Below are 27921 nucleotides of genomic sequence, written 5' to 3' on the forward strand. Positions count from 1 at the left end.
GGACCTTTGATTTTGGTTAAACCGGTGTGTTGTTCTTAACGATGTAGTCGTAAACGTTTTGAATGTATTTTAAAACAATAAATCGTCATCGCTAAAATATCGTTGTCTCAAAGTCAAGATCTGATAGTCATCATTATTATAAGTCATAGTAAAAGATCGCATTAATTATATTTTTTCGCTCAATTATAGTAAACAGAAAAATTAATAGCGCCCAAGAAAAAGACTAGTGAATAATATATTTATCAAAGACGGCGAAAAATACTTTGTTTGTTTTCTCCGAGGCGTAAACATCGTTTGTTCTAACCTAGGGCTACTTGCAGAGCCACGAAACTGAAAACTTTATCATTTAAAGTCTATAAAAGTGTATTAAAAAAATTCGAGTGCATTGCAGTGCCTTGGCTGCAAGTTTTATTCTAGATAGTTTTTTACATGTACAAGACAATTTCTATCAGCATATTACAAAAATAATTCTTATTTTAATAACGAATAACTTTGCGAAATATTCCAACTTAATTCAACAACAATTCTAATAAGACTTTGATTACATGAAAAAATAGAAATTGTCTTAAGCCAAAATTGTTATGAATAAACGAACCGAGTAACATTTCTGGCTATATATGTAGTTGTAATTGTTACAATTATTGAGACCCAAGAATTGAACATGTTACAGACACTCCTAACATTAGTATTTAATAGAAGGTAAATGCAGGCTAATGTAGGTAATAGGCACTAGGTACATATATATTGGAGCAACTAACTCGAACACAGAATGGTGTGAGGATTAAATACGGAGACGATGTGCGATAGCAAGATCCGCAGTTTAGCGCTGGGGTAAAGTTTGGAAAAACGACCAAATAACGTAAAAGACAACACGGCACAGTCTTGTCTATTCTGTTTTCTTAAATTCTCTATAATTAGGAGGACATATGGTATTCGACATGACTTCTAAAAGCCGACGCTATTTCGGACCAACAATTCCTACCTCAGAGAACTTCAAATATAAAATAGAATTGCGTCGCTTGTACAGATATGTATATTGTTCTAGTAGGTATACATTCTTTGGATGTATCTCAAAGACTAAGAGTTTTTACAGAGGATTGCCATCCGGGTTTATTTATGAAACATCCGGGAACATGTGGAGGGGAATCGTGCGCGTGGCTTTTCTTTATTCCGATCAGGGGCTTTGCTCCGAGCTTTTGGAGTGCAAATGGGGGAAATACATTAAGGACCGCTCAACTTATGTTTGACTACCAAAAACAGCTTTGCATATAGCACGTTGCCGGAATTTAATTTTCAGCAAGATTTACATTCTCGTTCCTGCCTGGAAACGTAGTATGCGACATGCCTAGTATGTGACAGACGGTGAGAACTATAATACTTAATTTTAATTTTTAATACTGCGATGTTTTGTTGCTTAATTAAATTTAGTGGCCCTACGAAACACTGCTGGGGGATAATGATGTTTATTTTATAAATATCTTAAAAGAAGCAGATACCATTAATAAACCAGGCTTAGGCATAATATCTTGTTAATGATGATTTAAACCTCAAAAAGGCCTGTTATATGGTTATTTATTTACAGTCTCTCTTATAACGTAATTCAAATTACGGCTTTTTTGGTATTCGACTAAAAATCGTCTGTTTATATGAATCTAATATATTTTTGTAGATGCTTTTTAACTAAAGAATTTTATATATTCGTAAATACAAATCACTGAACATCAGGTGAGCCTCATGACCGTTTGCCCCCTGTTCTATAATAATAATAATAATAATAATAATGCGTAATTCCTTGGTTAATGATCGCAGACTCAAAGATAAAAGAACTCAAAAACATGTATGACAATTTTGTATAACACGTTTTGAGAATGTCGTAATTGTTTGTAAATTAAAAAAATTTATTTCTTTAGTTAGAAATATATTTGTTCTACGAAATGTGATTATAACAAATGGTGAAAAATAGCACTTGTGATAAATGTGTCGTCCATGAGATGGAGTAATGTTTAAACTTTAAACACTTAACAAAATGGGTTAGGTTATAAATACACGTCACACCTCTTAGTTGGAATAGTGGGTGGGTATATATGTAATAAAAATAAGAACTGTATAAAGAGTACTAAAATATAATACAAATATTCGAATAAATTAACTTAATTAAATCGCTAATCATGAATTAAATTATAGACGAACGTGTATTCCAAGCTTTTGACAATTAAATTAAAATACATTTTAAATTTACAAAAACAGTTTTCAATAGTACCTACTGGTTAGTAATAATAGTACTTTCGATAATAAATAATAAATCAGTGGCGCTACAACCTCTTTAGGTCTTGGCCTCAGATTTCTGAATGTGTTACATGATCATTTTTAAATCTGATGGGCAGTTAGGTGATCAGCCTGCAGCGCCTGATACACGTCGATGTTTTCCTTCACGTGCACAGCCGGGGATCGAACCTACGACCTCAGGTAAGAGAGTCGCACGCTGAAGCCACTAGGCCAACACCGCTCTATACACAGTACTTTCTGTAGTGAAGAAAATACCAACGCAACTTTTTTTTAGTCTAAAAATAGCTTAAGATAATTGTGTCCTCCACTTCAAAATGTCAAGGTGGAAGTGAAATACCACAGTGATCGATGTTCAGGTGATTGATAGATCCGGCTCGAACCGGTAACAACTGGAACGATGAAATTCTATTAACCCGCCAAATTGAACTCGTTTCCGCAGTCTTTTCTTTTTAACTTCGCCATTTTAGATAACGTCACTAATAAAGGGAGTTATAGAAGAGTAAGGTGAAGTTTAACAAATAAGCAATTAGATATAATAAGAAATTAATTTATTAATGAATTTATCCGCTGAAGAGTCTTAAATTAAAGTCTAATTTTAGTCGTAGCTATAAAATTAATCTATTAACTCAACAAAAATCTCACGAAATCTAATTTTAATCCGCCCACAAAAAAATTTAATGCTGAACAATTATTCTTACTTTAACCTTTATTTTATTCTATTTACTTCACACCTTATCACACAAGACTTTATTACCGATATTGCTAACTTTCACTAATATTATTATTATCATTTCCTACTAAGTGTTAATATATTCTTTTTTTGCGACTGAGGCGCAAACTAGCTGATGTGGTCTCCGCCAGAGCCATTTACAGCCACAGCACACACGCAATACATGGAAATCTGGAAATTAACGACTATTTGATAGTCGATAGATATAGTAATATTAATTACATAGTCATTATTATTAATGTCGTAGCAATGGTGTATTCAATAACATAAATTCCAAATAGTTCAGTTTCATACTAATTTACTTAGGGTCATTTAATTTGTCAATGTTGCTAGATTTGTAAAAGATCGATAATAAAATGTATCATTACTTTAAACCTTTAATTCTTAAACACATTTATTTAAGTTAAAATAAATCGTTTCGATCCATAAAATAATTAGTAATACCTTTAATATGTTATTTAATAAATTTTTGGCTTCAGCTCTGTTAATACCACTGGCGTGTATTAACACCACATTTGAATTAAAACGAAGACTAAAAAGATCATTATATTCAATCGTGACCAATGTATATTTAATGTTTTTAATTCAAACAACATTCCAATGTATCCTCTTAAAAATATCTTCATCAGCATCCGTACTGAACAACCGATTTAATACATGTTCCGTTAATATTTTGATAATTCCATACTGTGCCCAGGCGAAATAAAAAGTTGCTTCAAACTGTTTGTAACCTAGTGAACGACGATTTCCTGTTTCTACGTTCTCCTCTTTTTAGGATTTACTCTAGCTATGTCTCATATGAACGATGCGCTCTCTAGACTATCATCAAATCAATAAATAATAAATCCAAGCATTTAACTGTAGTAAAAACAATGGGTCCTTTGAAGTAGTAGAAGTAACTTTGTCTAACAATAAAAAATAATTTCAATACTGTCTGACATAAGAATGGAATAATTTCGGTCCATCTTTTGTTTGGTTGAGTTTCAGAGCGTTGACATTTCTGTCGAAACGAATTAATTGACCCAGATACAGGTCAAGAGGAGGTTAATACGCGACAATGGAATTTTATCCTAAAATATGTAGCATATTTTAAATAAAGAGTGTTTGGAAACAGATTATTGCTAACGATAGAAGACATACTATGCAGTGTAAAAAATAATGTTCACCACTTTATCATTTAATTATTTTGTGGAATAGTATATTAAATATCGCATATTTACCTCGCTGACTCGGCATTTCATAACGCGAAGAGTTCATCAATTTCATTATAGTTGAAGTCTTGGCTAGTTTCACCCAAGGAACTATGCCAATTTAGTAGACACAAATAGCTTAAATCAAAGGTTGGCCTGAGAAATAGAGGCATAAGTATGATAGCAATAATATCGAGGCACGTGGAGTGAACAGTTCTCAATTCTATTCTAAACTAAAACAAAATTTTAACTTAATTTGAAGCATATTAAATATAAAGTTATAAATTTAAACAAAGAAACCGGTTTAATATAAAAATTGATGTTTTGAAATCAACCTCGAACAATTTTTCAGATTATTTAATTCTGTAAAATACAGAACCATTATATAATTGTTATATTAATAAATGCAACTGGAAAAGGAAATTGAATTATTTTAAATTAAATTTTTTGCGAGCGTCAGCTTGTAGAAAATATAACGGCATTGTTAAAACTCGCCCAAATTTCATATCGTTATTTTTTTAATAAACTACCTACTATATAAATACGTTTCAACAATCTACGGACAAAAGTTTTGATTTAATACATTCGGTCTGTTGAGTTAAATCGTTAGGCAACTAATGTTTTGTATCGTCCATTCAGTATTTTATCAAAGCTTCACAGCTCATTAGCGATAACATTCTCCAATCATCAGGAACAAATTAAGAGAAGGCACTCAATTCACTTCAATTCACTCTAAATTAAGTCCATTATGGGTTTAGTATTTTCTATTATCTTAGATTGATTATAGTGTATTTATATTAAATATGAAATTCATATTAATATTGAATGCTTAAAAGACACGGTGTTAAAAAAAATAGCAGAATTTGAAAGCAGTGTTACAGTGTTGTATTAACTTTGATTAGGGGTCCGGCAAAAAGATTTATTAACAAATATTTAAAATTGGTTCATATTTTCATTATAATTAATACATGGACGGGCGTCCTTATGCTTTAAATCGAGTATATTTCGAATGTGTGCTTGAATCGCTGCATGTACAATACAGTATGTATAGTATGCCGTAAGCGTGATGTAGCTCAGTACCTTTAGGGCGCGCGCTCGTAGCTAACGTCTACGAGATCTCGTAGACTATACGCCGATTTGTTTCGTTTCTATATGTGTGAGTGACTTTGGCAGTTTTGTTACTGTGTTAAGTTATATTTCAAGGTAAGTTTTTTTTTAATATTTATGCATTTTTTTCTTTTGTGTGGGGAATGAATGAGAATGTTGTATAAAAGTACTATTAATGATGTATTTGACGTAAGTTTATCTTAATTCTATGAATATATTGTATGAAGATACATAATCAAACCAAGAAGTCCGTGAAAAGGCCATACAATTTGTCCCTATGTTTATGTTGCTATGTAAGAAAGGTATATGTTTTCCTTGTTTAGGTATAAATGATAGTTTCATACGTTTTCATTACTTAATAAATAAATAAATGAAAAGGATGTAATATAAACAATAATAATAAAGTTTCCGTTTAATTTTCAATCAGGACAAAAAAAAAATTAGTACACAGCTTAGATTTTTCATATTCAATAGATTATTTTTGTCTTGTTGTCCTATATCCTAGCCTTCGGTACCGTCGATCGGAACCCCTTCACGCGTAAAGGCCTTCTGCAGCTTTTTCCAACTGACTCTGTCTCTTTCTTTTTCTATTCGCTGCTACCGCTTCTTCTTCTTCTGTTCGCCTTTTTTGTAAAATAAATCTGAGAAAAATCACAGGAGTGGAGCTTTTTTTGTTTTACAGACCTTGACTAGCGAGCAATTTAACTTTTTAATCTATCTATCTAATATTATAAAGAGGATTTGTATGTATGTATGTTTGTAACGAATTAGCTCAAAAAATACTGTATTGATTTAATGCATTATTTCCCAATTTGAATGATACATAACACTGAATAATATAGGCTACTTTCATTCCAAGATGATAAGGATCCCTACAACAATAATGTTACCAAAGGTGTAAGAAAATGCCTACAAAATATCTTTCATCGCATGCGCTGCGACAACTATTGATGATAGAGCAAAAAAATGTTCTATTATATTAGAGAACATATCAATCTTCAATTATTTTAAATAAATGTCTACCCGTGCGATGCCGGGACTGGCCGCTAGTTATATATACAATTATTAGTAACAGTGCAACTAATAGCTGTACTACGAAGCTGACATGTTCAAAAGTTAATTATTTATCAGCAACTGTGGTTCCTCATTTCCCATAAAAGGTAGTTTATAAAGTATATAGCTTTAGCGGTTACACAATCACACCCACACCCTGGTTCATGTTACCGTGTGGGTGGATAACAAACACATTCAAGCAAATATTCTCTGTTTTTCCTACACTCGGAAGTTGTATATTGTTGTTCTGCTGTTTTCTTATCATAATTTCTAAGTCTAATAATATGGTACAATAGTTTAACAGAACCGGTGCATAATAGCAACATTATGAATTAAATTATTTAACATCTACAGAAGAAATGGATTCTTTGTGCCTTATGACAAGTATTTGCTCTATTATTATTATTATTAAGAAAGAGTTGTTAAGGAGTACATACAACAAATAATAATTAGTTTACATTTCTTAATTGTGTTAGTATAAGATTTAAAAATTTCAGTTAAATTTTTTACTGGTCTAGTTTTTTTTCCATTTCTCTTTGTCGTCAGCAACATTCATCCAGTTTTCCCCCGCTTTTTATAACGTCATCTGATCAATTTTCTTTTGTCGTCCTATAGATCTCTATCCAGTAAGTCCAGTCCTTTTTCTTATTTCAAGTGCCAATCTTTTATTCAGAGACTCCATTTTATTAAAATATTAAGTAAATGGCTTATAAATTACATCCTATACATTGTTTGCATTGGAATTAAATATATACTCAATACAATTCTATCTAGCTTCGCACAACTGAAATGTTTTTAATTATAAAAGATTTAATAGAATTCCACGAGTATGGTCGTAACATATATAGTAAACCTACCTAGGGCCAGGAGGAGAATCACATTACGCCTATAATTTCCTTAGGGAAGCACTTTATCTAATATTAAAGAGGTCACGATATAGCCAGCCCGACACGGAACATAACATACAATACGCCTTGAAAATCTATACGAAACCCGTTTACTAGAATAGAATAGAACCTTAACAAGTCTTTTAGAAAAAGCTAAAGGCATTTGGATTTATTGATTGAGCCTCTATTGTTATTTTGTTAATTATTACTGCTACTATTTTATCCCGAGCAAACGAAACAAGATGTCTGCTTCAATCGGAAATTGACTATTGGAATTTTGTGTCAATATGCTGTGTGAATTATTAAAACAGGTAAGCCTGTGATTTGTGACAACAGTGAAGGCGATCGTTCAAATCGCGGCTGTGCATCAATGGATTTTTCTGCGCCTTAATGCTGAATTGCTAACTAAACCTGTGATTGTAGAGCACTAGAGTTTTACATAAACTGTAAATATTCGTAATTAAATTCATCAGAAAAGTTTGATTTTCATTGATAATTAGCCACAAGTATTTAAGCACCCTTTAAATAAATTGTTCAACACAAGCGAGTCTCATTAAATTAGTGCGGATGGCGTTTGCGGGATTGCTAAGTTGATGCACAATGGATTCTCGCTTTGAGCTGTCTCGGGGGTGCTTCCATTGAATGTAGTTTAAACACTACTTTGTCAATACCACATGTAAGCCTTTTACTATCAAATTAGTTGACTTTACGTGCTATTCCGGAATTAATTAGGACCCAGCTGATGATCTAGTTAACTAATGTAGCAGTCGCAATCGTTCTTAATTCGCATTATTTAATTCATTTACTAAAGTACAATATTAAAAAGAATACAGATTTTTAAGCTTCTTACGAATAAATTAAAATATTGGTGGACCGATTTTGATATTGTATTTCTTTTCAAATAAATTTCGCACATTATCCCAATACCTATTATTTCAATATAATCTTCAGTATTTCTACAAAGAGCTATTAATATGTCAGTCTGAACAGGCATAATCCTGGCAAGCTTCGACCGATTATTTTCAAATAAATCATGACCTGGATTTACATTTACATATAAAAATATATCCAAGAACTTTTTAATGATTGTATTCATTTGTAGAAATCTGGAATTTCGTAATTCGATTTGTAATTATGCCTACTTATCATTATTTCGTAATTCTATTTGGCACGTAGATCAGGTCAGTTGCTCTAAAACCACCATGTATTACAGTACTTAAAAAAAAGACATTGAATGCCTATTTCAGTTTTCATTTGTGTACCTCAAACACTTTTCAGACGTTATTTCTTTGGCCTGCCTTGTTCGTGAAGGTGAATTTCCCACCTGACAACATTTGCGGGATCAGAATCAGCTCAAGTAAAGCTTGAGCTTTGTGTAATTTCTTCACTCTAGTAAGACTTTTTAAAAATATATAAGAAATGTATTTTAGTTTATTAAGTCTAGATATAGATGCACTTTAATCACCTACAACGATATTTTCTTAGTTCCATTAATATAATCTCCTAGCGGAGTGAGTTTAAAATGTTTGCCATTGCTCAAATAAAGTATAATTCCATTTAATATATACTGCTCAAAACAATTAGCGGAACAAGATTTTAAAGTAGAACTAAACTTTTTACTTAAGGTTTTAATTATTACTGTCCACTAGATAATGTTAAGGCATTGTCGAAGCAAATAAAAAACAAAAGAGCATCGGCGTTTTGGTTAGTAGTCCTATAATAAAGTGGCATTGTGTCTAGAAATACCTAAAAACAAAGTGACGTCTTTGAATTTTCATTACTTTCTAATCACAGAAAACACATTTTAAGTAGTTTTTGAAAGTTTTTTAAAGATTGAATCTTTTGAATATTAATATAAATTGAAGTGAGCCTTTTGAGTATTGTTATTCATTGAAGCGAGTGAGTTTAGGTTATAATGCCAGATCTGACTGAATTGCATGTCTCCCGAGCTATCGCTTTGCTTGAAGAGGGTCGAACTATGCGTTATGTAGAAAATGATCTAGGAGTAGCCCCTTCTGTTATCTGCAGACTTTGGAAGCGATACCGTGAGACGGGAGAATACTCACGAAGGCGTGGTCAACGTCGAAAGAGAAAAACTACACGTTTGCAAGATCGCTACATCGTCAACTGTGCTTTACGTAACCGCACCACAACTGCAAGAGATCTACAAAATACACTAAGGACGGCTACAGGTGTAGAAATTTCCGACCAGACGGTAAGAAATAGATTGTTGGAAGCCAATTTGAGATCACGTCGACCAGTTCGGGCTGTGCGTCTAACAATTCAGCATAGACAAGCTCGCCGACAGTTCGCGCAAAATCACGCTAATTGGCAACTTCGACATGGAGGCCAGTGCTTTTTACTGACGAATCACGATTTCGTCTAACACGTTGCGATGGTCGTCTCCGTGTTTACAGACGCCCAGGCGAGCGATACAGTGCAGCAGCAGTCCAGGAATATGACAAATTTGGATGTGGCTCTGTGAGGGTTTGGGGCGGAGTTAGTTTGGACGAGCGCACAGATCTCGTCGTTGTTCCCGGGCGCTTGTGTGCTCAACCTTACATTGAAAATGTGCTCGAAGATCATGTTTGGCCCGCAGAATATGGTATGGGCCCAGATTTTCTTTAAATGCAAGATAATGCCAGGCCGCATACTGCAGCCATCACGTCAGATTACTTACGACAGCAGGAAATCCGTGTAATGGAGTGACCTTCCATGAGCCCTGAACTAAATCCAATTGAACACATTTGGGACTTCCTTGACAGGCGCATCCGGAAGCGATTGTACCTCAAACACTGCAGCAGCTCACTGAAGCGTTGATTGAAGAATGGTAGCGAATTCCACAAGAAGATATTCGGAGGATCATACGAAGCATGCCGCGTTGTTGTCAAGCCGTGATTAGGGCTCATGGAGGCCACACACGTTACTGAAAGTCACTAAAGACGAATATTCAAACTATATAAGAATATTTCTTTGATGGACCTTTTTTATCACCAATTAGTTTTTCGTCTACAATGCACATTTTATATTTTTTTTTAATAAAAAAAATACAAATTGAATTTTTTTATTAATTGTAGTAATTAACAAATTAACAAGGTAAAAAATAGCGTACAAGTTAATTTAAATCTAATTATAGACAGGAGAAAAATCTCTTTTTGAGCAGTATATTATCTACCTTTACAAAGTTGTAAGATGCTGCAATACTCGAATATAACGGATTAAATATTTTATTTATCCGAAGCTGGATATAATCGGTAGCGGGCTGATCAAATTTAAAAAGCGCCTATCTATTCCACTGTTTGGCTAGTAATTTCACTGTATTTAAATCTTGTATAAAATTCATATTTAACAAAATTGTCTTATATTTAAAATAAGATTATAAAGCTTGTAACATATACATTATGAATGACGTGGTACACTTTAACAAATAAATACTATCTCATTATTGTATAAATTCAGTAGAAAAATCGCAAGAGCAAGAATTTCACCTTATATTTTCCTTTAAAATCGCTTCATTCTTAAGTAAAGTTAATCTGGCACTCTCAAAGTAAATGAAGTATGTTTAAATGGTTTAAGCTTCGTGACACCAGAGTTAGGAGGACATTTCCGCAAAATTTCTCTGGCGCTTTCTAGCGCTTTGTCGTTTTACTTGGATTAAATAAGTTTTGCTTTTGAGAGAATATTAGTTTACATTATGCGGGAAAAGTTAAAACGGTAGCAATTTGTCATTTTAAAAAGTTATATTTTCTACAACGAGTAATGAGCAGTGTTGAATTAAAGTTTATTGGGTTTAGCGTTCGAGTCATACAGTGCAGAAAAACATCGTGTGGCTTGGCCCCTTATTCCTAAAAAGTCGACGGTGTCAGGTACAGGAGACTGATCACTCATTTGCCTTTTAAATTGACAAAGGATCATAAAATACCTAAAATCCGAGACGTAAAAAAAGAAGTGTCGCTTTATTTATTTATTTTGATAGTCTATGGAAGAATGGACAAAGCGAGAACGTCTAGGGGCCAAACTTTTGGGCTTTAAATTTTTTTTTTATTTCATTTACGGGTATATTTGTATTAAATTGTAAAAGCGATTTGTACTTTACTAGTCCTTTAGGTACATCCGTACATATTATTTTTCTGCGTTATCTATTTATCGAAACATTTTTATGCACTTTAGCGTAGTATTGCTATTTGCATAAATCCAGAAACGAAACGTTTTTCTATTAACTACAACCTTGTTTAAATAAGTTCGAGTAAGAAGCTAAGCTCATTGATATGTATCTGTAGAAACATTTCAGAACTGACCGTACTACTTTTTAAAGAAAATTTCCAATCAACTTTAAGCAAAGTTTAATGAAAACCTCTTCAATGTTCGGATTTGATGGAAGATCTTATTAATTACAACGTACTTCAATAAGGCTTAATATATTTTAAGAAGGTTCAGTTTTACAAATCCAATTAAAAAGTTGGTGTACACGTGCTTTACATCATAATAAAAAACCTAAATTTTCGGGATGGCTTACCGGTTTCTTCACAAAGTTTCGTTCACTGTATGAATGGAATGTTAGTACGTAGATTTAAAACTCCACGTCTATTGGTGATCAACCATGATTCTATAACTTATCTATACTAATATTATAAAGAGTAAACATTTATGTTTTTGTATGTATGTTTGTAATTTTTTCACACAAAAGCTACGCTGTGGAAACAATTGATGAAAGATCAAAAATATGTTTTATCCATGGGCGATTGTATGTTGGCCTATCCCGAGTCGGAACTCCAAAACATGAGTGACTCAAAAAATGTGTCGATCGGTCGAGTGCCAATATTTTGGACCATCCAAATCAAAATTAACTAAACTAAAATGTTGTGTTTCGAATAGTGCATTTAAGTCAAAATGTTATGTCAAAACTAAAGTTCTATCTACGTAATAGCGAGATATTTAAAAAACACAAAGGAAAGAAAAAGAAATTTGTACTTATTTCCTTTACCTCCTTATAATTAACATATATTTTCTGGGACTCTAAGGTCCGCGACACAGTAAAGCCATTACTTGTTTAAGCGGCATTTTTCCTATTTGTCATGCATTAGCTTACCAATGTGTTACAAAAATAACATTTTCATTGATTAAAAATTAACATAAGGCCATTGTTGAAGTTCATAATTATTCTGATTTATTCTAAAATAATTGGTATGTTTTGAATAAAATACAAAAGTGTTTAATCTGTAAAGTTATATTCCTTTTTTCTATTTTCTTTCAGCTATTAAGTAAAAATTAGTCTAATTTTAAGAAAAAAACATAAATATTCTGAGTTATTTTTAAAGTAAATTGGTTGATCAAAGCCTTCGATAAATATTTAATATTATTATTCGTTTACGCCATAACTTTACGAATCAAGTTTAAATATGTATGTTACCACAAATATTATTTTCTATTCTACAAATACTTGGCATATTAATTTAATGAAACAGTATTAGAATATTTTATTTAAGAAAATGCGGTAATTTTTTTCTGACCGTGATATAATAATAATGTGATCGACAGCGTGCCGCTGAATTTAATTGGAGTCCGTGCAACCGCTGGCTTAATTACTAAATTATTGAAGGAAGCCAACAGGGCGCCGCTAAATTACCAATTACCAGCTAATGTACTTGTGATTAATCAGGGTAAGCTTTTCTAACACTAACAATGTTACGAGAAAATCTATTATTTAATTTAAAAATTTATAGAAATTGTTTAGTGTGCTTCAAAGTAACTAAATAATGAGCTAATGCCAACTGTATATTTTTACTTTGTAAATTTGGCGTAACCTGCCATTTTTACCATCCCGACGATTTTCAAACTGATATGATAACATTCGCTCTAAAGTAAAGTGAAGGTAAACATCGTGAGGACTTGTCCATTAGATACCAAATGATCATGAAACAGATACAGAAAGTTCAGGCCACTGTATACATAAAACAATGAATTTTTAATTTAGCGGGTAGTGTTGGGGGAAATTAACACGAATGACAAACTAAATTTCAATAGGAGGACAGAACGAAAGCGAAGGGCCCGAGTAATTAAAAGAGTCCCAGATTAAAATGTCAAAATGTCGATAACAGACGTTTCTGTCAAGTGTCACTTCGGCAAATTATCAACTCTGACCTTTTATTACACTTAATAATCAATGTGATAAATCTGATTAATTCAGCTTTTGAAAACTGCTTGCTGTGTCGGCCTCAAGATAACCACGAATTAAGCTCCACCCTCAAACTTTTAAGTTGGATGATAATAACTTACTCATATTACATTTGGCATGTAAATGTCCAAATGGGCAATCGTATCCCTCAAATCAGGTTAAAGGTTCCAGCCTGTTTTTTAGCTCTCGTGTAAATAAAAATAACTGATGATAAGGTGAAGGCTTATTCTAAATGTAAATTATGATACAAGAACGATTTTGATATACAATTTTCTTATTAGAACAAAACATATGTGCTGAACCGTACAGTATGCATTTATATAGCAACTGAGATGAAACCAATCCTATTTATACATTGGTAAAGCCAATCGTTAGTTCTATAGTTTTGAGCCGTATCTCGAAACTGTGGACCATTCGTGAGATTAGTTGAAAGGTTTAGGGGAAAGGACTTGTAATCTCCCAATTTACAAGTAAAATGACTTTTGTGGGTTGGGACCAACTATTGATAGGATTATACCTACGATTGCTATTTTATAAATAGATATTCTCCGCGCCACTTGGTCCGTGTGGAATCTGAAGAGTGTAGTTTTAAAGATCTATGCTCTGATTTTTGATTCCGTGAAATTCTGACATTTCATAAGTGTTGCTACTAAACAAGTTCTCCACGGAATTAGGGAAAAAATCGACCCATTTCAGAGTAATTAAAAATGAAATGCTAAGTATTTTTTGTTTTACCTACAAAAAGGTAAATCTTAATATTTACTTAATACAAAAATAGCAAATATTTCAATATCACGCATAATATATTTTATTTTATTTATTTAGCTGGCAACACTGCTTCTAATTTCAGATTTAGTATACTATTTAAAAAAATAAAATGTTATCTTTACTTGTGCGTTTTTTACGAAAATTTTGTCATGAAAAGGGACCTAATTATCACTCGCTTCGCTTAAACTACTTTTAATGTGGAGCACCGCACTTAATAAAATTGATACATTGACTAATAAATAAAATGTATGTATAGTCTCAGATGTTCAGACTTGTATTGAAATTGAAAAATACGCCCGGCCAAAAAGTTTTGTCATCTCTGACATGTCAAACAATGATACCTGTCAGAATCCTACGGAATTCGATAATACGTACAGTGACAGCGGGCAGTATTTTTATTTGAATGAATGTACTACACTGCTCATAGAGGCAGTTCATTATTCTTCAATATGTATTAACATTTAGAAAGTGTTAATCACTATAATAATACACATATTATATTAAATTCCATCCATACTTGAATTTGAATACAAGACTCCGATCGATTCTTTCAAATCCGTATCTCAATGTACAACGTACGACATTATATATTACGGGAGAGATAGGAAAAGATAAATATAAATTAACGGGAAAAGAGGGTAAGACAGACAAAGTGGACGGGGAAGGAGATCTAGGCACAATAACGAGAGAGCACGACCTGAATCTTAACAAAAACAAAACCTGCAGATAATGACGAATGCTGACATCCAAAATTAGTTTGTTGACTTCTTTTAAAATATAATCCAAATGTCGCACGACAACGATAATTATTATAATTGGACTTCATCTAATATTAATTGTACTTCCAGAAGACATATATTTTTATAGCTAAAATCACGATTTAACAAATAGATAAAAGTAGATGCAATCAAATATTTACAGAGTAATTTAGACTAACGATTGTAAATGGGAATTTAGCACAGTTTCTATAAATCGTGATAAGTAAGGCTGCTGCTGGTGTGGAGAAAAGCCCTCGTAGAGTTATTTTAATCATTAAAAAAATAATTAATATTCTTTAAACAACGTCTGTTTAGATGTGTGTACCGTAATGTACTAGATGAAAATGTGATTTGAATCCAATAAATTACCAGGTTTAATTATCAGATTGTATGATTAGCAACAAAAATTTCACCTACAAATAGAACACATGCGTGAATCATGTGTTGTTCGTACAAAGAAAAATTGTCGAAAATGTATAAGGTTTCTTCAGGAACAGAAATATATTATGTAGCATTTTAAGTGTATATATGGATGACGTACTATTTATTATTTTAAAAATAATAAACAGATAAAGTGAAATATTTAAATAACAAATGAAGCCTTCGTTCAACCTGTCAAAATCCAATAGTTCAGAAGACCGTGCTGTGTCGTGTCACAATCACCTGACATCACTGTTTGCGCGAGTAAACGAACGGAATATTTTCCTACATTTTCACGGAAAATGTTACAAAATGCCTGGATAACGTCAATCTCAATTTAATTCAGTGCATAGATTTACTTCAAGCTTTCAGCATTGATTTTCTTACCTATAAATATCTTTATTGGAAACATATCATTCTGTTTTAATGTTTTACTTAATAATTATTTTAGGCAGTAAATGTAAAAATAGAAGCATTCAATGTATATTTCTTTTTTGACGTTCACATGCAATTTTAAACTATTTATATTACTAAATAAACATAAAGACTTGAAATACAAAAAAAAGTTTTCTAATACCGCGTTTTTAAAAAAGGTCAGAACAGAATACATCTATGGGATATATTAAGAATACCATTTAAGTCTCATAAATACCAGTTCTTAGCAGCCCTTATTGCCCACAAACTATTTTTATAATCACTGTGCCTGTATGTTTGTGTCTTATATAGGTATATTATTTATCAAAACTCTATGCTCACATCCAACAATACTATATTATGTTTAAGACCCGTAAAGTACAAATCAAATATTAAATAATTTATTAATGTCGGTAACATCATGAACCTAGTGTATATATATATATCATACTATGAACGTCAAAAATTAAATATACATTGCAGTTTAACTTTAATGTACAAAATAAATTTATTTATTGACAACATTAATTGTATCTCACTAGAGATTTTGTTGAAAAAACGTATACAATTGCCTTGGAAAGAATTACTCGTTTATGCAGCCTTGTGGTTGCTGCGCTAATTTTGTCTTTATTAAGAGTACTATAATTATGGAAGCTACTATCCTTTTTAAAGATCTATATTGTTTCGCACCTACAAAATATTCTCATAAATGTACTGACTTGCCAAAGTCAAAATATAGACGAGTACGAGAGAAATATAGAAGAGTATACGAAGCATAGACATTGATATTTACAGTACAGTAAGACAAGAACATGCTATCAGTTTTCCTTTTATTACTTTCAAAAACTAACATTATGAAAACTAAAAAGAAAATGAAAACTAGTGACTATAGATATTCATCTCCATTTTCAGTAGAAGTAAATTCTCATATATATTCAGCAATAAATTCATCAAGCGCCAGACAGAGATTTAAACGTTTTCGTTATCAAATAAATCAGTAAGGATTCCAGTTATTTGTTTGGACATTTTATTACCTTCACTGTACTTAGGCACAAGTCATCTGATTAATTCAACAGATTTATTGCTTTGGGATGAAACCACTTTATTTGGAGATTAATAATAAAGATAAGAGGCTACTTAGGATTATGTTTTTGACTTTACTTTGTTGGTTATATTCTTTCTAGCGGTTAGTATTAAATAATAATTCTTCATAATTTTCTGAAATCTGTTTAAAGAAATCCAAATACACGATGCAACAAAGCCTGTATTATAGGAAATATATATACATACATATATATGTACGTAAGTACGTGGTGATCCTTCAATGCCTACCAATACTTATTGATTTGTTAGACGTTAGTAAAAGCTAGAAGGTTGATTGTACCTTTAATTTTTATTTAACAGAAATTCCCGATATATTCATAAGCCATAAGTTTTTCTATACTTTTCTCTATAGGGTCACATCTATCGGGCACAGCTAAAAATCATCACTCCGTAAAATGAATGAATATATTTCCGAGTTGGAATACGAGATCAATAAGAGCCAGAGGTGATTGTTTCCATGAATATTTTATCCAATTTGACTTCGCTATTGTTTTTATGAACACGTTAAGCTTGGGTTCTTCAGAGAATTCTGACTTTCAACTGCTTCGATTACATTTACTTTCATAGTACCACATACCATGGAAGTAAAATATTATATTAATTTACGTATGATATTTTACTATTATTGTTATTAGCTTTGTCCACCATATTTGTTTGTGACTTATAATTAGCTATATAATAATACTGTTTGATGATGTTTCGTATTAAAATTCAATAATTCGTATTTCGTCGTTTCGCAGTTTGATAGTTTTACCAGACCAATTTTTTTGCAACGTTTTCCGAATCTTGATTTGTTCGTGCCGCGAGGTAATAGGTGGTTTTATTGCATAACTTATAAATACGTAACCCAAAAATATAATAAAATTGTTGTCTTTTTGTGTATTATTTCGTGTAGTTAAATAATCTTTAGTAAATATTTGATCAATATTTTCAATCCGCCTTATATGCCAACTGCCAATACTGCCAGTATATGAAATATAGCATATTAATCTCTTATACTAATGAAATATATCATACATTGCATTTCAATAGTTAATATTCTTCAATAAACTGAAAAATTCAAGGGTTCTACCAAAGTAAATAATACATGACTCGGCATTGTTTCTAGAATGTCTGTTCCATAAGGTGTTATTAGTTTCGACGACTTGCTCGGAGTTTTGAAATAACTTTATTATGTGCAGTATCCAATGTCTTATTTCAAACTTGCAAGTGATAACAATGTTGTGTGAAAGGTAAAGTCGAGATGTTTTATTTAAATATTCTTTATACTGAAAATGCGGACTAAAGTGAACGAACCTTTTAAGTATGCTCCAATAGATTAATATTGTTATATAATTATTATGTAAGTAACGAAAGGCAACATATACAGCATCGCTCTTAAATGAATGCCACGAACCTGCTTTTTATTGCCGGCAACGCACTTACGAGTCTTTTGGAAATGTGAGTATCCTTGAACCGCGGTTTCACTTCACATTAGCCTCCTGCCCGTGCGTTCTATTACATAAAAAATGTGCGAGCGTATAAAGTACAAAACGTTATACGACAAAATTGCCATCTAAAGTTCAAATATGTAACTTCTAAACCAATACATACACCAATAGCGTATATTTTTCTTGATATCCCTTTCTCACTCCATCAATGGGCCTCAAACGCTCACTCCCTTTTCTTCGCCAAAAACGCTGCACATCTTCGTGATGTTTCAGCCATTAAAAATATACCCTCATGCACCTAAAGAAGACTTTCATAAATGAAAAACCCTATAGGTTATATAACCTGGCTTAACCGCATCTAAAATATTCTAGAAAATAAAGCTTAAAAGGAAAGTAATTGACGCTCTAAAAATGCAGCACTGCTGTCAAAAAGGAAGCTTTTGCGACGCGTGTGCTATATAGATAATGCAAGCTGAGTGCTCTCATTCAATTTGCCTCTAACTTCGTTTATGTTCTGACAGTTATTTATTTAGATGCACTTTTCTATACTGTTAAAAACGTATATACCTGTGGTATGTACCGAGTTGTCGTTACGAACAGAAAATATATTAAATTGTGTCTAAATTTACATTTATTACTAGTTAGCAAGTCAAGAGTGTAGACAGGCAAGAAGAACTGGCAAGAAACTTTCGCCACATTTTTTAATCAATTCAATTGGAGATGTTAATACCGCAATTATTATACTACCTTTTAAATCATGAATATCGTTTATTAATTGAATTATTATGTACCTAATGCTAAGTTCTGACTAATGAAATAATAGGAAACGTTAATTTATCAGAAGAAACAACGTTTATCATAATCCAAAGGCTTGCCAGAAGCTTTGTCATGTTTAGTTTGTATGTACGAGAAGGTTGTGTGTCCTAGAAGCCCATAGATGGGCATGGGGCTTAGGTATTTCTACGTCTGTTATATGAATTATTTTATTTTGGAGGTGATGTCGGAAATCATGTGCCAAAAAAAAATTGCCGTTAGGGATTAAATGAGGTTTACCTACTATTTGATTTAGGTATTTAGTTTAACTCAGCGCGGCGCCTGTATAAATGAAAGCAAACTCGTTAAAACGTACACAAAAATGAACTTTGAATAAACGTGTGTTCATGTAATTAAACTGTAATAAGTTCAGATATCTGCGTCGCCCGGGAATTAAGCCTTTTTCAAGCAACAGGGGTTTTGGGTCATCCCTGATATTAAAATGAAGAAGTTCACAGGCAATTGTTTACCAAATAATTACACTTTGAAATATGAGTTAGAAGCGTAATTCAATATTATCGTTCGAATGAAATCAGTCCTAGTCTTCCATTTTATTGCCAATTTTCTACTAAATGACTTTAGAGAATAAATTTTCATTTTTAATTAATGGGCACCGAAAAAACCAATAATTATGCAAAAAAATCTATTGACATTATGCAAATGTAAACAAGATTAACAAGAAATTTAAACACTTATCGTTACTTAAATATCAATCAACTATGAAATCACGATTTGTAAATATGTAGTTGAAATTGATGTATTCCTCCTAATTGTATACAACTAGTTTGGCCATAGATAAAACTTAGTAACTGTAGTTTTTTCGACTTTTGAGTTATTTTGAATTCGGAACTCGTACGAATTTTTTATTTTAAAAAGTTGTTTCGATTTTGCGCCATTTTACAGATTTTAGTTCATTATCAAAATACAAGATGGAATGGGGTGATAAAAAAGTAGGATTACAGGGATGGCCTTGCACAAAGTGTGTATGGAGCCGCAAAAAATCTTATCACGACAAAGGAAGATTCACGCTAGGACTATGTCACGTATTATATAACAACACCTGAAGCTCGATCCTTATCGATGATATACATGACATGCCCGAAATCAAAACGCCTTCTGGCGCGATACGCAGGTGAACAGCACAGACATATCCTCATTACCAATGAAAAAAAAATCTTGAATAAAAAAATACTACAATAAGCAAAATGATAGTGTTGTAAATATATAGGTATAAATTTAATAATATTAAATTACTCCAGAAATGTATGGGTTTCGCAGAAAAGATCTATTATGTAATTATTATTTTTTAAATGTTATTTAAACTCCAGGAATACTTGTTCATATTATATAGGAAAGTAGCCCTGAACTGATACAAGACCAAGAAGTTACGTTGTCTATAATACAGTAATAGAAGCTGTAACAATACTTAAAATTTCCAACCAAAATTTTAAACCCGGAAACTGTAGTCGATCAAGCTAATTGCTTAACTGAGAAAGGAATCTATTTTCTACGTTTTTTATTATCTAATACTTTTAACAATTCAAGTTTGTTTACCCACAAGTTATTTAAGTCAAACAACCCCTGAGACCGTCGTCACCACGGTAAACCTTTAAAATTATAAAGCCTCTTATGACATCTATTAATAACTCGCTTTAATAACGCCAGGACTGAAATTTCTATATGATATATAGTTCTATACTATACTTTTAGATATACATGTAAACTTTTGACAGTTAGCTTTGTACATGTATCAATATGGAGTGTTTTTCTATCAGAAATAGAAATCAGAACCTCTCTAGATTTACCTATTTTCCTTATACCTAAACCTTTATGTATGTGTGTAGTTATAGTGTACAGATGTATACACTTTTTAACGTTTCCTTTACTATATTACACTTGGCTCTGTTTTATCGCGGGTGGTCAGGTAGTGCTGACGAAGTTTTAATAAGAGTTTCGCAATAACTCGTACTTTTCCAGACCAGATACAAAAGTTATAATTTTAAGAATTGATAGACGATGAGTACTTATTGTGATTGTTATGTCTCAGCAAGAGAGATGTATCAAGTGGGAATACGCTATTCCTGATTGCTGCTTTAGGAAACAGTAATGAATTTTTTTTTTGTATGAACAATTCTTTGTTTGATACGATAATTATAATGTAGCATATAATTATTTGATAATGAAATTAATCAGATCAAACTGCTGGTTTGATAGTTAGTATTTGGTTATATTCGTTTTTACTTCTCCGATAAACAGATTACATTCAACGGTTTTCACTGGACATTTTACAAGATTACGCTGTAAATAGCAACTAATAGAACTTGAAAAGTGGAGTTTGGTGTGAAATTTACTTGGTTTGACCTATTTTGTAATAAATAAATGCCGATCGAATTCAAAATATACTAATTAGCTACCTCATAGCAATCAGTCTACGATTTTACCCTCATTCGACACATAATTTGTTAGCGTTATTGTACAAATATCTATAATTTGTACTAAAAATCAATAATCTAAAATTAGATGGTGGTCGCGTGTTCCCAACTACTAATCGTTATTTACACTCGGCCAATAAATCTTCACCCCCATTGGACGCTATTAACCCAAAAACAATTTTGGTTTTTAAACATTGAAAAGAAGCTACTTAATATTATAATCAATTCCTGTGGAATTAGTAACAACTAAGTGAAATACACCTAATACTCTATAATATTTTCGGATTACCACCACTCAAAGACAAATTGATGCCTATAGCGTCGAAAAGCTGTACTGATCTTCCTTTTGAATAATTTTATTAATCATATTCATGGTATTTTTATTATTATTTATTATTTTATATTGTTATCTGTATTTGATTCAAACAAAGTTTTTATCTACGCGTTGTATTTTAGATAACAGTTATCAGTTTCAGTATTTATATCAATTATCACGCTTCTCGCTTTTCACGAAGATGTGGCTTCGGTATTTAAAACTACCAATTATTACCAAGAACAAGACCTGGCTGTCTGGACTCATCATCGCTTCTCGCTTTTCTTTCTAAGGTTTTTGCTTTTCTATTAAAGGTTTTTATGGATTTAGAGCCCAATAGTATATCATTTTCATATTTATCCTGTTTCATATTTAAACCTGTCGAAGTATTATTAAATAAATCAATCAATCACTGTAACGATGAATCCTATAATTTTTATAAATACAAACATTTTAAAATATACAAAACAATAAGAATAATTGAATCCATCCCGTTAGAAATCAACAATTCCATCGTTTTACGAAATAGAGGCGAGTTAATTTGATAAAGGGACACTCAGAGGCAAATTGGGAAGACAGGCGTTGTACGACACAAATGAAAATTGAAATTGGAAAGTGTATGACGACTATGATTTGAAACAATTTACTATTTTGCTACATTTAGGGCCTGTTTCACAATGTATGGATAAAGTGCCAAATAGCTATGCAACAGATAAATTATTCGAAAGATAAACGTTCCAAATAAGATACTTCGAATTTTATGATGTATAGCGCTATCTGACTGTCGTGAAACGCAAAAATACTATTTATCCTACCAATAAGTAATAAATAGCTTATTTTGAACTTATCCGGACATTGTGAAACAGGCCCTTAAACGCAATTAAAAATTGTATTTTAATGTTATAAGGCAACTAAAACTAATAAAACAATTAAAGTAGAACATAAACAAGAGCAATAATCAGATATACCGTTTCTAAGTATTCCAGCGAATAAAGTATCTCGTGTAAGCATCGTATGTTGACAGATTTCAATAAAGAGGTTGGGTCAACAACAAAAAACTCTAAGCTGCAAATCAGCAATTTGTATATCTATAAAAAAAATCAAGATGGAAAGCTTATGAAATTCCGCAGGGTTGGTTTGCCATCCTTTTAAATTAAGAAAATAGTATTTTCATTCTAATCATTGAAATATTTGTTTATGCATTAGCGAATAGCAATATATATTATGACGTGGAATAAGTGATACCATGATGATCTTATGTTCCAAAATAAACGTATTTTTTTTTTAAATCTATGTTGCTACTCGCTAAGTAGTAATACTATCGTCTTGTATAAAACGCTAGCAACAATCTGTAATCTCTATAACATTTTAGTGCGATCGTTATCTTGTTATAACGGAATCAACACCGAGAAATAAAACCTTTATACGTGTCTCGTTAAATCTATATTCATAGATAGAGTATACAATTCCTTTTATTTCCTCTTGTGTACGCTGCATAACATTCAAATTCTTGCGCTTTTTAATTCTTATTACATTACGAGAATATTTTAGATTAATATAAGTGAAATCAATATTAAAATAATACGGTACTCGAGCTGTTAATAATTGTTCTTACATTGATTAGGTATTGCTAGGTGGTGGTGCTGTATAGGATAGAGGTTTTATTAAATCTTAATAATAGTTATGAATTAATATAAACATATTTATAAATTTCACTCTAAATTGATAAGGATAAAAATGTCAGCTTGATCTATCATTATAAGTATACTGAACAAATTGTAATAAAAACAAATGTCGTTTTTAATTTACATAATAAAAATGAATTAAATTATTTTAGCTAGACGTAAATGGTGAATGGCGAAAGCACAGGCTTAAACATCGAAGTGAATCGTATAATATTATAATTGTTGACAAAAACATATAGTGTCTATTTAACCAGCTCCGAAGGCAAACAATTACTCTTGAAATACAAGACCTTAAACTTAATTACAAAGCTTATCTATCGTTGAACGATAGTAAGATAATGAAACCGACCTCAATCTCACTCATTTTCTAAATTAACGGTAGCAGGGGACTGACGACCCAATTTACTAAAACACTTTTAATAAGAATTATTATCACCCCCAAGTGGTTTCCTATAACAAAGTAATATTGTCTCGATATTTACCAATTTTCCAAAATATACTCTGATTAACTCGACGTTAGACTTGTAGTTATGGTTTCGATTCACAATATCGAGTTACGTTCAAAATTTCGCTGTGAAAGGCTTTTTCACTAAATGTGCAAATAACCTCTTGTGTTGGAGGATATTATTATATGTTTTGATTTGTAATACTTACAGATATAAATGCATACTAGAAAAACGTATTGTAGTCTATACTTATTGCTGTATAGTGCAGGTAAGAGTAAGCTAGTAAGTAACTTCTAACGATCACTGGCAGTTTGAGCGGAATAACCGCTAAGAACGTTCATATTTATTAATTTGTTGACGTGACGTCTTATAAATCGATGAACGCCAGCTGCACGAAAAAATCATGTCTCATTGTCACGTTCCGCCTGAGCCGAGCATAGTATGACTCAATGTCACGTTCCGCCTGAGCTGGACGTGCATGCGAAAGCGGGGAACAAGCGATAGACTTCTTGGCCGGACTTGACTTGGACGCATCTGTGTTTAAGTAGAGTCAAAATATCTGGGTAATATCAAGCGTTATTCATCAAATAAAGAAATGTAATCCTGATAAGCCATCTGAAATGCGAATATTATAACAATAAACAGGTTTAACATTACGTTATTATGCGAATGAAATAACATAATATAACACGAAATACGCGGAATAACGTTACCAATAAAGTTATAGGAAATTAGCAATTCAACCCTTTGCTACGACGCAGTTCTTTATTTATTTTCGATTTACTTGGAAAGCAGCTGGCCAATTAATTCAACAAAGAGGTTGATATCTCGATCTAACGTTTTCATTGCTATCTACGAACCTAGGATAAAACTAATGACGTAGAAAGGAAATGTGTATTTTACCTGTAATTATTATATACTGTAAACTAAATATGTTATGTATACATTCACCATTGGGGTTGTGTTGTTTTAACAATTATATATTGCAATTACAAAAACATAGCATAGATAATCTTAATCATTCTAAGGGATAGAATTGCAGAACTGGATTAATTGTATTATCACATTGTATTTAAAATATTATAAATAAGTATTGAAAAGTATTAAGTTCTAGAAATACACGGAGCTTCAATATTTTATACTCTACAAATCAAACTCAATTGATACATTCATGTATGAATCACTTCTCTCAGTATCTCATAATAAGGTGTACGAAATATTCAAACGATGCTTTTTACTCACTTCTATGAATATAAGATTCGATTTGCACATTGGGAATGAACTCCTACAGAATATACGTCAACATGTGTCGTCTTTTAACTTTGTTAGGCATCTTATGTTGAAATCGTCTACAATATCGTAAACGTCATCAACGTCTGACATGCCACGTTATTCACAATTTGTAGAAATATCTTTATATATCATTAAGTAAATATAAAGTATGCCAAGTCTAGACATCTCAATTACAAGTATAATCTGATCAAATCTGAATTGAATTTAATATCGTCAGTGCCTTCGTAAATAAGCAATAACCACATTTCAAAATGATATAATATTAATGTAATTTTATAAACTTAATTGCGATTAAAGACGTCGCTGTAAATTCTAGCAATTATAATGATTAGAAGCAAATTGTTGAAAAATAAAGGTATTGGCAAATTTAACTTCCATCTATTTCAATGATAAGTTTATTTTATAAACATCTGAAGACAAGCTTTTTGTACCATTTGCGCACATACATAGGTAGATATGTTTAGTATACAACAGTGTCATTTTAATGATGAATGTCAATTAATTAACTGGGATCAGTCTCCTGTGCCTGACAAACGCCGTCGACTACTTGGGTTTTAGGCAAGTCGGTTTCTTCACGATGTTTTTCTTTACCGAGCGAATGTTAAATGCGCACATTGACAGAAAGGCCATTGATGCACAGCCAGGAAACGAATCTACGGCCTCAGTAGTGTTGCCCAAAATCGGTCTTGGTCTTGCAGTCTTGGTCTTGTTCTTGCATTTTTGCAAGACCAATACCAATACCAAGACCGCCTTATCGTAGCAAGACCAATACCAAGACTGAAGCCTGCAATACTTGAGCAAGACAATACTTAAGCCTGCAATACTCTTGCGTCTTGCAGTTAGGACAAACTGAGATTTGGGCGTTATCAAATTTTCAACTTTATCACTAGAGAAATAAGGTTCAAGGTTGATTGGGAAAATGTGACGTTCTGCGAATAAACTGTTGGTCGGTCGGTGTATTATATACCTACATATTTGATAATTTACCGACAAAGACGCCGCGGTTTGCAACAAGTGTATCACAGCATTTGACACGCTGTCTCGATAGTGGGTGATTTAAACCAATTTGAAACGTGGAAAAACTCCAAATATGAGCGACGTCATATTGCTTTACGCATTTGGTTTTAAAATCACACATTTCCAAAAATCGAGATTTGCAGTGTCGGTTTATCAACTTCTATCGTATCTACTCTAGTAGCTAGTAACCTCCATAAAAACAGCAGGCAACGTATAGTTCCAATAAAAAAGGAACATAATAAACAATATTATTTGCATAATTATCTACACTTTATTTTTGCGTAGGCACAAAACCTATTTGATTTTGATTCTGATACTTCTGTTTTTTAATCTTTCAAAGATTTATTCTATCTATCAAAGAATGCCGCATTTTTCTTTGTCGGTCTTCGGCTTGTGTGCTTATAAATATGAGTTTTTATTTCAATTTCAGTCATTTCTAATTGAGATCCGCTTCGAGTCTATCTTATTTATTATTCTCGCCCATTTACCTAGCTAGGTACTCTAAATTTTTATTGCTTTCGGAGTGAATGTTTACAATTTGACATGAGTGACGAATAAATAGCAATAGGCTAATAGGTATTTGCAAGTCTTGCGAGACTTGCGAGACTCTTGCTGCAAGATCAAGACCAAGACCAAGACTGAGAGCGCAATACCAATACCAAGATCAAGACCAGGTGTATTGACGCAAGACCAATACCAAGACTGGTCTAAGTCTCGTCTTGGTCTTGCATTTGGGCAACACTAGGCCTCAGCGGTGAGAGTCGCTCGCTGAAGCCACTAATTACTTTAGGAGGCTAACTAATTATTGACTAATCGTTAAAAGTTTAAAAGTTGAAGTCGAAGCTTTTTATTTAGGCTTGTGAGAGCAGTAGCAAATTATTGTTATACAATAATTTGCTACTGCTGCCTCCAGGGTGGCCAAAAAGGCATGTGGATCAAACGCAACTACGGGATAAATGAGGCCAGGATAAAACCTTTTGTTAGACATGCTATTTATGGTTGCTAATGGGGTGTCTTGAAAATAATATTACGTTTTACGAAATAATTATTTTTACAAATCACAACTAAATAATATTGTTTAGACTTTACTGTTACATATTAATATATTTTATGATCAACATAAGCTAATCGTTAAAATCATAAATAAACCACTGCGAACAACTGGGTGCACTCCAACGATTAATTGCAGCTGCGTGTATACATTATTTTCTACGTTAAAGCTTTGTAAATAGCCACCACAAAAGTACATTTCATTAGATTGAGTGACATTGATAAATGATTATCTATCAATATTGTTTCCTCGTTTTAAATTAAAGATCAAAGTCCATTATAATTCCGGTCACGTTTTGCATTATACTAAAAAGAAGTTGTGATTAAAGTCTAAAACATAATTCCCGCATTTAGGAACATCTTGGACGCAAATTAAGTGATTACTTCGGAGCCATTCAAACATAATTTAGATATTGGACGCTTCGCTCAAAGTTTAAATTGAGGTCTCAGACAGCTTTACTATGTTTCCAACTCATGAATTGAATATGAAATATATTTCAGCTCGTTTTTCAGTTTTAAAGCTTGTACCGTCCATATTTATGGAGGAAAG

General features: G+C 32.2%; 1 protein-coding gene across 1 annotated transcript in view; it reads left to right on the forward strand.

Annotated features, from left to right (window-relative positions):
* The first annotated feature begins 5302 nt into the window (after positions 1 to 5302).
* LOC111002107 overlaps positions 5303 to 27921 on the forward strand; it is a 28415-nt gene continuing 5796 nt past the window's right edge. Inside the window, exon 1 of the mRNA XM_022272216.2 lies at positions 5303 to 5409. The gene's annotated coding sequence lies outside the window, so the exon portion shown is untranslated. The remainder of the gene's footprint in view (positions 5410 to 27921) is intronic.

Source organism: Pieris rapae, chromosome 3 (assembly GCF_905147795.1).
Source record: "Pieris rapae chromosome 3, ilPieRapa1.1, whole genome shotgun sequence".
Classification (NCBI taxonomy): domain Eukaryota; kingdom Metazoa; phylum Arthropoda; class Insecta; order Lepidoptera; family Pieridae; genus Pieris; species Pieris rapae.